Consider the following 12,229-nt stretch of genomic DNA (forward strand, 5'->3'; position numbering starts at 1 on the left):
GAATGATACAACGGACTGTTAAACACTACACTGAGAGCAGTAGGTGCTGGGACATTCAAACATTGGGATACACATGCAAAAGCCAGCTGGTTAGTCAACACTAGGGGATCTGCCCATTGAGCTTGCTCTCCCCTGTCAAAACTGTTATATACTGTAGCAGAGGATAAAGTCACTGTAGTGCACAAAGGGCACATAGGGGACCTTTGCTTGGGGTCTGGCTTTGCATCAGTCAGCAGGTGGTGAGCAATTGCATTCCACATCATTTGCTTTGTATGTTCCTTTATAATAATAATAATAATAATAATAATAATAATAATAATAATAATAATAATTTCCCCACCCTTTTCTGTCCTATTAAACCATTGTTATCTCAACCCAAGAGTGTTACCTTTTTTTTTTTTTTTTCCTGATAGTCTCTCCCATTTCCCCTGTGGTGGGCAGTGTGGAGGAGTGAGTGAGTGAATGGCTGTGTGGTGCTCTACAGGCTGCCTGCTAGATTAAACCATGACAGCACAGCTCTGCAGAACTGCCTATCTGGCCCTAAGAATCTGGAAGACCTGAATCAATGTGACAGGGTCTGGTGGATCTGACATTGAGGTATCCCATGTTCATATTTCCAGGAGCATAAGCTTACACCAAAAGCCAAATTTTCAGAGCCCAGAGCCCAGAACAGAGCCCAGTATTTCAACAGATTCCTACCTACTGTCTAAGCGCATTTCAGGATATTCTCACAACTTGTTTTTACTTATTACAGAATGATTTATAACGTCACTGCAGTGTGTTTCGGAGGGTTTCCTCAAAGCTTCACCCCTTTGGTTGCCAGATAGTCAGCTGTACAATGTTCAGAGTTTAAATGGTTTCCTGCTCACACTTTTGGGAGTTCTTTAGTGTGATCTGTGTCTGAAAGTCAGGTGCAGAAAAGATAGGCACTACTGCTAATTCAGAGAGTGTGACACTTTTTTTTATTTCCTCCCAGCCCTCCATAACCTTTGCCATTTACCATACTTCACTCCTACATGTTATTATCCAAATCAAACTGCTTTAGGTTCAATCATAAAGTACCACCTGTCTGATGGTTTTCAGTATAGGGTTGTCTCTGGGTGCATGTTCTGTTGGCTTTTCATGTTGTAAAATAATTGTGCACAATCATATTAGGGCCCAGAGGGCCATGATGGATAACTAGTTGTTAGTTCAAGTTTTCCCAGCTAATTTAGCTCCTCCAGCAACATAAAGAAAAATGCTTCGAAAGAACGTACTCCAAACAACCAGTGTCCCCTGTTGGCTTTCTTCAGTGCTGCAGAGATATTTATTACCTTTTCCTAGAACAAAATACAGTGTTAAGTATAAAAGCAATGGTTCAAAAGGCCATAAAATGTATTGGGGTATACTATGGATTCAATTGATTTCAGAGCTTAGATTTAGGGAAAGTTTATGGTCAGGGACTTAATTTTTTTTCAAAAGCTTGGCTTAGTTATTTAATATTGATCTTAAGATTACTATAAAATACATTTCTATTGATTTCTGGGAGGAAAAATTAATCACTGTGGGAATTTCTGGCTCTATATATTGGGTGGGTGAAGATGCACTCAGCTCTTTCAAGTCTTTACACACTGCAGTTACAAAGTACCATAGGAAAGTGGGCTATGAGAGGGTGGAGCAAAACCACTGATCTCACATAATTCCATGTCTCAAGATGAAGCCAAGTGACCCAGGAAAAAAAAAGGTAGACACCATTCTGGTGTGGCCTTTCTTAATAAAATGTGGTTGATTGATCTCCTTCATATCAGAACACAGAATAATAACCTTTGCATATATTTTCATCAGTCAACTTACCAATCTATTTTTAGCAAATACAAAATTCTTCCTTAAATATACACTTTGCAAGGTTAAATATAGTCCTATGAAAGGAGTGTCATTTAATGAAGTTCCTCTGAACTAGGCTGTAATACTCTATATATTTACTCAAGCTTTTACTTAATATAAATTAGGATGTCAAGTTCTCTCATTTCCGTTTTTTTAAAATACTTTCCACTGGATGCCAATTACATCTGGATTCTTACTGGGTAACACCTGATTATGGAAATTATTCTCATTTTATTATTCTCATTTTATTTATATTATTCTCATTTATTATTCTCATTTTATTGATAGACTGGCAAATGCAACTCAACATGAGTTAAAATTTGATTTTCTTTCTTGACCAAAACAAGTGTAAAGAGAATTAAACAGAGAGTACAATTCAGCACTGTTAGGCTAAGCTTAGTGAGGAGAGCACTCTGACTTTGAAAGCCAAATACATAGATGTAGAGTTGAGTTTGCTTTAAAAAAAGCTGAAACATTCAAGGGGTGGAAATGCCCAGATGATGCGTTCCGACAGGTTCATCCCTCCTATGCATGAGATAGAAAGAGAAAGGAAGGCATATTAGAAAAGATAAACTATAAAGTAATGCAATTGCTGAGCATATTAGTACGTTATGGTTTTTGCCCGTTCATTCCTTAAGGAAAAGATTCAACAAGCACCCACTTGCAAACTTAGCCTGACTAGCTGATTTTTTGGAGTCTATAGCTACTATTCCTCACCAGAGAAGGACAAAAAAATTGAAGTGTGCCAATGTTTCTACTACTAGAACTATTTACAAAAAAAAGGACTGAGTGGACACTGCTCACATTAAATTCACCTGTTGCCTTTAAAGACTGCAGTCACAGCATTATTTCCCAGTGTACACGTAGGCTGCAAAATAAAATTAAGGTATCACCTTGTGACATGTTGACTTGGGTATATGTGTAACACAGTGCTTTCCTACATGTAATATGCTCAGGTATACCATAATTCCTCCTGGTAGGCAGTTAATGAAACAGTTTCATTCACTTATGATGTCCAAGTCGGAGTTCTGGGGACTTTGCTTTTCTGCTTTACAGGCTACATGTGGCTATTTGACAGCTGGAGCAAGTGTACATGCAATATCAGAGCACTGATTGTTAGCACTGCCAAGTCCTCAAAAAGTTTTGTTTAAAATTACGTGCTGTTCAGTGCTTTGAAGTAAATATTGCTGTTACTCATATTGATTTCAGATGTCATAGAAATCTAGTCTATGACTCTTTAAGATCTGAAGGTTAAACATTATGCCAATGCCTAGAAATCATGATAGCAGTAGCACAAGTGTGAGCAGAATGAGTTAAGACCATCAGGGACTCCAGAGCAAATCAGCAAGGAAGGAAGGCTCCAAGGACACTCAGCACGTGGACAAGAAAAGGCTTAAAGAAGCACTATTCTCCCACAGCTGTAATTCACTTAAAAGGCTTATTGGTAATCAAAACGTAAGATTATCCACAGAGCTGAGAAAATCTTAAAGCTCTACTAATTTCTAGCAGAGCAGCCTGATCCAAAGCCTGTTGTAGCTGAGGAAGGAGTCCCACCAACCTCCACGAGCTCTGATTCACGCTGCATATGACTTAAGGACTCCAGAACATTAACTGCTAGGTGAAAATATCAGTCTGTCAAAAGTCTGTCCTTACAAATCCAAAAAATACCAGCCAATCTACTGGTAGCTAATATCTCAGCATATCCCTGAAAATCCAATTAGTGGCTGCAACCTTCAATTTTACCCTTGTCCAAAAATACATCTTGTTCCTTTTCACAGTGGGTTTGCACTCTAGTCCCTCCCCAGCACACACACTTCAGTAGATGACTTTTCCCATTCATGCCAAATCGCAGACTCTTTTCCATGAAGTAATTTTGTCTGAATTGCCTGTGCAACCACCCATCCCTTCCCAATTTTAGTGCAAGGCATCTTGTTTTCAAATTAGTTGCTATCTTAAACAGCTTACTGCCTTCAATCTGTTCCTCTCAGGATTTCGTCTACCTCTCTGACAATCTCCCATTTTACCTCATTTCTTCCTCAGGCTGAAGAGGCCAGCACAGGCTAATCCCTCCTCATAACTCAAAGTCCAAACCTCTGGAGTATTTAAGATTTTCCTTCATAACACCTTTTCAATTTCAAACCCCTAAGCAATTTTACCGGTGCCCAGAATAGTATATAATATTAATATTTCTCAAGTTCCAGTACAGCAAAATAACCTTTACTCATTTATTGTGTATAATACCACTTGCATAGACTCCTCGATCAGTACAAATTTGGGGTGCTTCCTTTGTAGCTGCAGCACTGTCACTCTGGACAAAATACACACAGGTACCCTTTTGCTGCCTGCATTCCAATAATAGAGCTTCTTCTTGCCATTGCAATGGGAAAAAATCAGTTCACAGGACACTTCCTCCCCCATTCCTTTTTCCTCCCGTTTTTCACGTTTTATGTACAAACGTCTATAGCTCTTTCCAAGATACCAAGACAACCCTGCTTTGTCCTTTACAAGCACCAGAGACAATAAGTGCTGATTGCAAGTGGGTTGCCTAGTTGAAATGAATCATGCATCCTACTCGTTTAGTCGTTTTCTCTTCTTAGGTGAAAAATCAAAGGCCTCTCACATGTAATTCACAGTGGATAAAATTCACTGCTGAGCAGAAGGCCAAACCAAAGTCTGTGCGATGCTGAATTGCCTTTAAAACTCTGTTTTGAAGGTTTTTGAAAGATGAGAGAAGGGAAATATTTCTGTGCCAGCCCCTGTCTGGGGATGAATTTCACTCTTTGTGAACTGTCTAGGAGAAGAGTTTGATTTTTATTTATGTGCTTATTGTTTGAAATTATTTGAAGCATGGTTCATGCCTATGCATTTCATAGATGCATTGCTGCATCACTAGTAAAAACATGCAGAGATGCCATTATGCAGTGTGTTATAGAAACAAAGGACTCAGTTATTGATTTACTCATTGATGGTTATCAGAGAAAGTGATTTAAGATTTAATTGCTGCACTTTGCTGTGGGAGCAATAGATGCAGGTCATTCTCATGTTTCTCTTTCCTGATGAGATGATTCCCATATCTACTGAGAGTTTTAACACTGAATCATTTGAGAAGGACTTGCAGGGCAGAAATGTAAAGATTCATGGTATTATTGTTGCCCCTAACATTTTCCAAACAAAAATGGAATTTTTGGGTGGAATTTTGAACACATGAAAGTAATACTGGTGGATAGGCTGAAGCTGACAGTCTGTGGTGGTTTTACCCAGCTGGACAGCTGAACTCCACCACAACCTCTCTCTCACATAATAGCTATGTAAACCCAATACACAGTCACAGCTCAGACCACAAGTGGATGGAGAGAGGCCTGGGGGATCAGTAGGCCTAACGTTTTTCTTGTTCTTCCCATGCAAATGTGCAGATGGCAGGCATTGTTCCTTGGGATAACATTACAGGATAAAATACAAACTGAGGCAACTTTGCAGCTTTCCTGCTCCCAGCTCCCTTGTCAATGCTTGCTAACTATTTGTATCCATAAAACAGCCATCAAGAGCACTACACAGTCTACATCATTATTATCTGTTAAGGTCAAAAATCATAAATCAAGATGGACTTTACCCACATCCATTTAAAACACTGCAAGTTCTCTTGATAATTTCTCCACCTATAGCTCCATTGGCCATGAAGATGTTCTTTGCTGGAGTGAGCGCTCCCTTTGGTTATTCAGTTATGTGCCTTCTCCCTTTTGACTGCTGGCTGATATATTAAATCTTGCTGCAGCATTATAGAGTATCAAGCACCATCCCAAATAGTCTGTTTATACAAGCTATGTCCTTTCATCTTTAGTTTTCTAGTTTTATTTTTTAGTTTTCATTTGTTATCTTCAGGAAAAAAAAAAAACAAAAAGGAACATACCAATGGTGCAAGGTCATAGGGAAGGAATTTGACATAGAGACAAAAATTCAGCAAATTTGAATCCTACAACCACACTGATTCTTAACACCTGAGAAGCTCATTTTGCAAACCTTTTTGTAACCAAAACCAGACAGGGTCACACCACTTCATCACAGTTTGCTCTGCCAAGCCACAGATCCCCCATTTCTGTGGCACAGGGTTAGCAGGGGCAGGAGGCTACCCTCATATGGCAGAGGGTTTGAAGGCGATGAGATAAGGAACAGCATTGCAAGAAGCCAGCTGAGGAAAAGGCCCCTGCTTTCATTCCTGTTTACAACACATAGCAGAAACACACATCCACACACACCAATACTCTTACCGCACCCTATTTTCAGGCTGTCAAGAGAATTTAGTTTCTCCAGTCAAAGGAAGGCACAAGGGAGTCCAACTGGCAGATCTGAATAAGGACAGGAAGAGACTAGGAAGAAAAAGGAAGGTTGTCATTTCTCTGAGGAAAAATAGGAATAAAAATGGAGGTTTAGCACCCATTTTGTTAATGCAGATTGGTCAAAATTTTCTTCACAACAAACAATAAATGAGCTATAGTAGCCTCCCTGATCCAGTGTAGTCTGTGAAACTTCCAGACCAAACATGGAAAGATGGCAGAATGGAGCAAAAGTTTTCATTTTTATTTGTGATTTTTAATCAATTTCTTATCTCTTGTGATTTCAGGGAATTTTCCTTGTCCTAGAGACAAGTAGCCCTTCTGAAACTATCAGCGAGGCATAAAAATGAGCTGGACATTTGCTCCTCTCTTTTTTTTTTCTTTCTTTTTTTTTCTTTTTTTCTGTGCGTCAGATATTACCAATCAGCACACTCTAGTTCCAGGCCAAGACTGTTGTTTAGTCTGCTATGATGCATCAGTTCCTTGTTAGCAGCTGTAAATAAAACAGTTCAAGTAAAATCACTTATTTGAAGCTAGAACTTGATCAAGTGTCCTTGGAAAACCAACAGAAATTGGTTTTAGACTTTAGTTGGCATTGGGTCAAGTTAGCATTCCTCTTAGTGTTCATTTTATAGTAAATATTGCATATTTAAAACCATCTGGTATGTTGCTCCTAGGTTAAATATGTATTGCTTTTTGCAGTATAAGCATTACAAAATTCCTTGAGGTTTTGATACACACTGCTTTTAGACACTGGTGGGGATGGCAGGAAGAATGCTGAAAATATGTTTGTTTGTTGTATTGATTTCTGCAATAAATGAGTCACTAAAAGCAGATGAAGGAATACATATATGCTATGTATGAGTTATAGACATTTCCAGCATTCTTCTTTATAATTCACACCTCAATAATATTGGAGAAAATATATTGTGTCAGTTTCATTAGTCTTTGCCTTCTCCTTGCAGAAATATGAAGCATATATTGATTTCACCAAATTAAAATATAATCAAAATCTTAGACAATACAAATTTATCTAGATTTTTTTTTTGAGTGCACTGATTCCAGCTATTATCAATTTTCTCTCCTGACCTGTATTTCATACACATACACAAATATATTAAAATGATCTCCTTGTTTCTTATGGTAGTGATTGTTCATAGATATGTTGTTGTCTCTAGAGTCTGGAGTTTGGTTAACTTTCTCTTTAGGTTGGTTATGCCTCAGCTCCGTAAGCCTGCTGTTTAAAGGGGGTTGTTCATTTTCTGGCAGTAAATAATGAAATGAAACAAATACAATCTGTAATAGAATCAAATGTGAGTACAATGAGTCCGCAATTCAATTTGGATTTAATGTAGTAGTTTAATCCTGTTAAGGGGTGCCCTCATGAGAAAGATGCTTTAGCAGCCTGGAGCAGAGCTTGATACGTGAGGAGAGGCAGTTAAAGCTAGCTCCGTGGTGCACTAGGGGGTGAGAAGGGACAATATGCTTTCGCACCGTGCCACAGAGCTAAGTCTGATGACATCTTTCTGGATGGGCTGGAGAGAACAACTGGAGGGATTATTTTCTCTTCTCCCTGGGTATCCTGATCAAGCTGAGGGGCAGAAGTACTGCATCTCTCTGGTTGGATATATTTAACTATTTTTTGTTTTGCTGTGATGCGAGTCTCTCAAAAGAAGCCAGACTCGTCACTACACAGAGCAAAGGAAGCTTCATCTGTGGCAACAAGAAGGGAGAAACACTAAAAATGAATTGTCACTGCACAGAAGTTGAAACTCTCCTTAATTTTTGTGGAGCCATTGTTTCATCTAACAATAATTAAGTCCTGCAAGAGACCAAAAAAACAAACAAACAAAAAAAAACCAACTATGAAGCTTTATCATAAAGTAATTTCTATTTTGCAAAATACAGTCCTCAAACATAAATCCCACATTTTCTGCAGTGACTTTATTACCAATAAAAGGCACTGGTTATTCTTGCCCTGCTTGTTTCCACTCTGCTGGGATAATGGTTTCCAATATTTATTTATTTTTATGTACTGAACTCTAAAACACTCCCCAGGGGTGTCCAGGCTCTTCTATAGCGATCATAAATCCATTGACAATGTCCTGGTTTTTACTTATTTTATGTGGACCTCTTGAACCTTCATGTATCCAGAATTTCTATGGACCATGCACTGAAAATCACTGAGCTACATTGATTTCTAAATCTGGCTTTCTTGATAGGACAGTACTTAGCTAGAGTGACTAAAATGTGAAGCAAAAGTTCATTCCCTGCTTGTTAATATCCAAAATAGGGAAAACCACCTCCTCTCTCTATGCAAGTACACGTAAGTATCGATGAACCGAGCATTAGTTAAACAAAAGGTATGGTCCATGAGTATATTGGGGTCTCCTTTACCTGTGCACTCACCTTCTGAACTATCTCAGTGAGTTTGTGTTTGGTGCCCTAATTGTTCAATGTGCAATTGTTGCATGATGTGTAACACTAACCATGACTAAACTGATCCTTTTACTCAACGCTGCTTGGGCAGATTGCCTGGCCAGGGACAGGGGAGGACTCCTACCTTGTGCGCTGCTACTGGAGAACTCTAAAGGCCCCTGACTTCCAATTGAGACACTCAAACTAGATGCCTAATGTTAGCCTGTGTGAATACCTCATCCACTTCCACTGCAAAAGTCGGACAAACTCTTTGCTTAAGGTCAAGTCTGCTTCTGCACTACCCATATTTTTTGCATGTCTTTCATTTTATTTGTGGATGATAGTGCCATATATCTAGAGTAGAAGACGACAAAGTGTATCCTCAGAATTGCAGGTTAGTTACCAGGAAAGTCATGCAGTTATGATTTTTTTCTCAGTTATGCACTGAGCAATCTGAAAGGGTATTCACTGAGGCAGAATTAACATCAAACCCCAAGTTGCCACTTCTGCAATGTCATTTTTCAGAGCAAAGTCACTTGTCAATGCCACTTCATTTTAAACCATGTATTGGTGAGAAGGTACACATGAAAGAAACTGCATCCTTCAGCCTGGAGAGGTCATGGTAGAGCTGTATTTTGGTACCTTTTATACTCAGGTGACCTGAACCTCAACCAAGTTAAAAGCTCCATAGAAATACAACTTGACATTATCATTACATTTAGGCACCTAGATAGCACCGTAAATATACACACTGCTTCAGAGAATACAGACAGACATGTTCTCTGCCCTAAAGACCTTGCAATCTGAATAATGAAGCAAAATTATAACTAGCATTTAAACTACCAGGTATCTCCCATTGCATGGCAGACCCTCAACTACTTTAAGCATAGGGTTGTATCCCATTAAGTCAGGGACTGAATATTTAGTGTGAAGTTAAAGAATTTTAGGTACTTCCTTGTTAATACCTTTTCCTATGCTTCTTCAGTCTTTTTTACCTGGCTGCTGACTACATACAGCCCTATTGACCTTCTCAGATCATGGCCCAGGCTCCCAGCTGAGTGGAAATGATATTTTAATCCATGTTGCCGATTCTCGGGGGGGGGGGGGGGGGGGGGGGGGGAGTGAATTTATCTAGCTTCTCTAGTCCCTTTGTTAGAGCTGTTTTATATCTGGTTGATTCCAAGAATGTATTCTATTATTGAGCAAGCAGCCTGCTTACTTTCCTATGTGTCATTCAGCATCACCATTAGAAGAGGGTTAAACAGAAGGAAATGGATTGTAGAAGGTCAGAGATTTCAACATGTTTAATCTGAGAGAACGTCAGGAAACTACCACTTACTTTTTATATGTCATATATATACTTACATTCCAACATGTCCTACTGGACTAAGAAATCTACTTAAAATCAGATTTCCAAGTACAGTTTTCTTTGTTATTATGCATGACATACAAGTATTGAGAAATACATGCAAAATATTGGTGCTGTAATCAAAGAAAGATGTTTGTGGTTTTAAGACTGCCAGAAAACAGGGAACAGCTTCTTCCTGACTCTTCTGTCTTGCCATCCATGGGATCAAAACACAATTCATCTGTTCTGAGCAGCAGGACTGAGATCCTGTCCTACCCCCTCCCCCCCATACCAGGCCTCCAGCAGAGAACACCAAATCCCTCCAAAGAGTCTCTTCCTCTGGGGTGAAAAAGCCAGTTCTGTTGCCAGCTCAGATGTTGCCTTTAGGAGAGAAAATAATGCTGTTTCTGACTGATTCCAGATTGCTGAAACTACTAATTGTGCTCCAGTCAGTATCCATTAAAAATACAGCTAAGTGTTTTAAGGAGGATATAATTAGAGTTGAAATGAAAGTGTTATACTTAGCCTACCTTAAAGGAAGAATCCTAGACCCCTCCATTCCTTGTTACCACTGCCATTAATGTAACAATAGAGAACAGCTGTTGTCCCAGCTTGGACATGATTATTCTGCTAAGAATATACTTTCTGGTGGGCATGCTCCACCCCTTTGAATTGAGTTTCTTGATCTGAGTTGATGGAAACACTTAATGTCTAATGAATTTCTACCGGGAGAAGAATTTGGGTGATTTTGCTCTGCATCCCCAGTCCTTGGCAATGATAAGTTTATATCCCGAATCAATTGTATTATTTAATGTCACTTCCTCATCATAATTGGATTGTCAATTCAGCAGGAAAAATGAGTTCATCAGAGGTGCTTCAGGTGTTGGGGTTTTTGTTGTTGGTTTTGTGGTTTTTGTTGTTGTTTTTGTTGTTGTTTTAGTGTTTTGGTTTTTTTTTTTCTTCATGATTTTCACCTCCTTTTTGGGAAACAGAACGTAGCTCAGACTGTCTCTGGAAAGGAAAAAGAGGCAATCACTTTTCTGAAGCAGCTAGTTAATCATCATTATCTCTACTCTTTGACAGCATGTTTGTGGAGATACAGTAGCTAGCCCCATATGTATTGACAGTGACACAAAATCATGGAAAAATGGTTTAAACAATATTAGATCTCACTCTCTCTCATCCCATGCCTCATCCTCCCACTAGGACAGAACTGTAGCAGAGCAGTTCCCCTGGAAAAAAAATAAAATTAAATTAAAGGCCACATTGTCCTGTTTCATTTATCTTCTCCTCCTGGAATATTCCTCACCAGAATTAATTTCTGAGAAGGTGTTTTTGCCCCATTTCAAATATGCATATTATAGAATTTCTGTTTGGAGAGTACTATGTGTCGTGGAATAACCAAAATCTTGTTATGATGGTTTCGTGTTTCCTAGCGTCAGAGAATATTGCTCATCAGTTTTCTGATGAGTTTTATCTGTTGGATGGAACTACTTCATGAAACAAAATACTGAGCAATATCAGTTCCCTCACTAGTCTTTGACATCTTGATGGAAAATTTCTCAATTCCTGGTGTTCCCAAAACATATCCTGAAGGGCAGGTCCTTCAGACTTTTCTCCAGAAAACACTGTATCCTGGAGATATGCTAACTTGTGACTGTAGTGTGTGATAGTGTAGTGTTTGTTGCTTTCCAGGGATATGAACAAAAGAAAAGTTTAATGATAAAACAAAACAAAATTATGCTGGACTTAATGTCAAGCTTTTAAACAGAAGATTGGGAAAAACAGGTAAGATAACAGGTGAAAGACAAGAAATGTGATCACTCTATAGCAAAAAACTGGAAATCCTTTTTGGTTTGTTAGCACCTCTTCCTAAAAATTCTTGTTATCTTTAGATTTCAGGGAGCAAAGTTGGCTGAAGTTTTGCAGGAATTCTCTCTCCCTTTTCTTTTATTTTTCAGGAAGTTAAGTTTGTTAGCGTGCATTTTTATGGCTCTTTTCCGGCTGTGATGCCACTAGGGAGTTACTTCTCCTTAAGCAATCAAGGGGAATATGAACTATGTATATGCTCTTCTGGAAGTTAACTGGCTCTTTCTGGCACCCAGGTGTAAGATATTTAAAAAGTAGGCCTTGTTCATTCTTACTCATTAACCTTGCCCCTAGTCCATTTAAAAGTGTTCCGTATTAAATATTGTACACTATTAGATATCGTATATTGATTATACTTTCTATAGAGTTCATGGCTGCTGGCAAGAACAGGGTTTCTCTG

At 38.8% G+C, this 12,229-nt stretch overlaps 1 long non-coding RNA gene across 3 annotated transcripts; it reads right to left on the reverse strand.

The window, feature by feature from the left end:
• Window positions 1-1,533: 1,533 nt before the first annotated feature.
• On the reverse strand, window positions 1,534-11,467 carry LOC310892892. Of its 3 annotated transcripts, none has more exons than XR_014578571.1 (3): window positions 10,491-11,467; window positions 6,134-6,227; window positions 1,534-2,388 (listed from the first exon to the last, which is right to left on the reverse strand). It is a non-coding gene; the product is annotated as an uncharacterized lncRNA (long non-coding RNA). The 3 variants fall into 3 exon arrangements; XR_014578572.1 differs by having other exon boundaries at window positions 6,129-6,227; XR_014578573.1 differs by having other exon boundaries at window positions 6,129-6,227; window positions 10,253-11,467.
• Window positions 11,468-12,229: the final 762 nt, after the last annotated feature.

Source organism: Anser anser, assembly GCF_964211835.1.
Source record: "Anser anser genome assembly, chromosome: 1".
In the NCBI taxonomy this organism is placed as follows: domain Eukaryota; kingdom Metazoa; phylum Chordata; class Aves; order Anseriformes; family Anatidae; genus Anser; species Anser anser.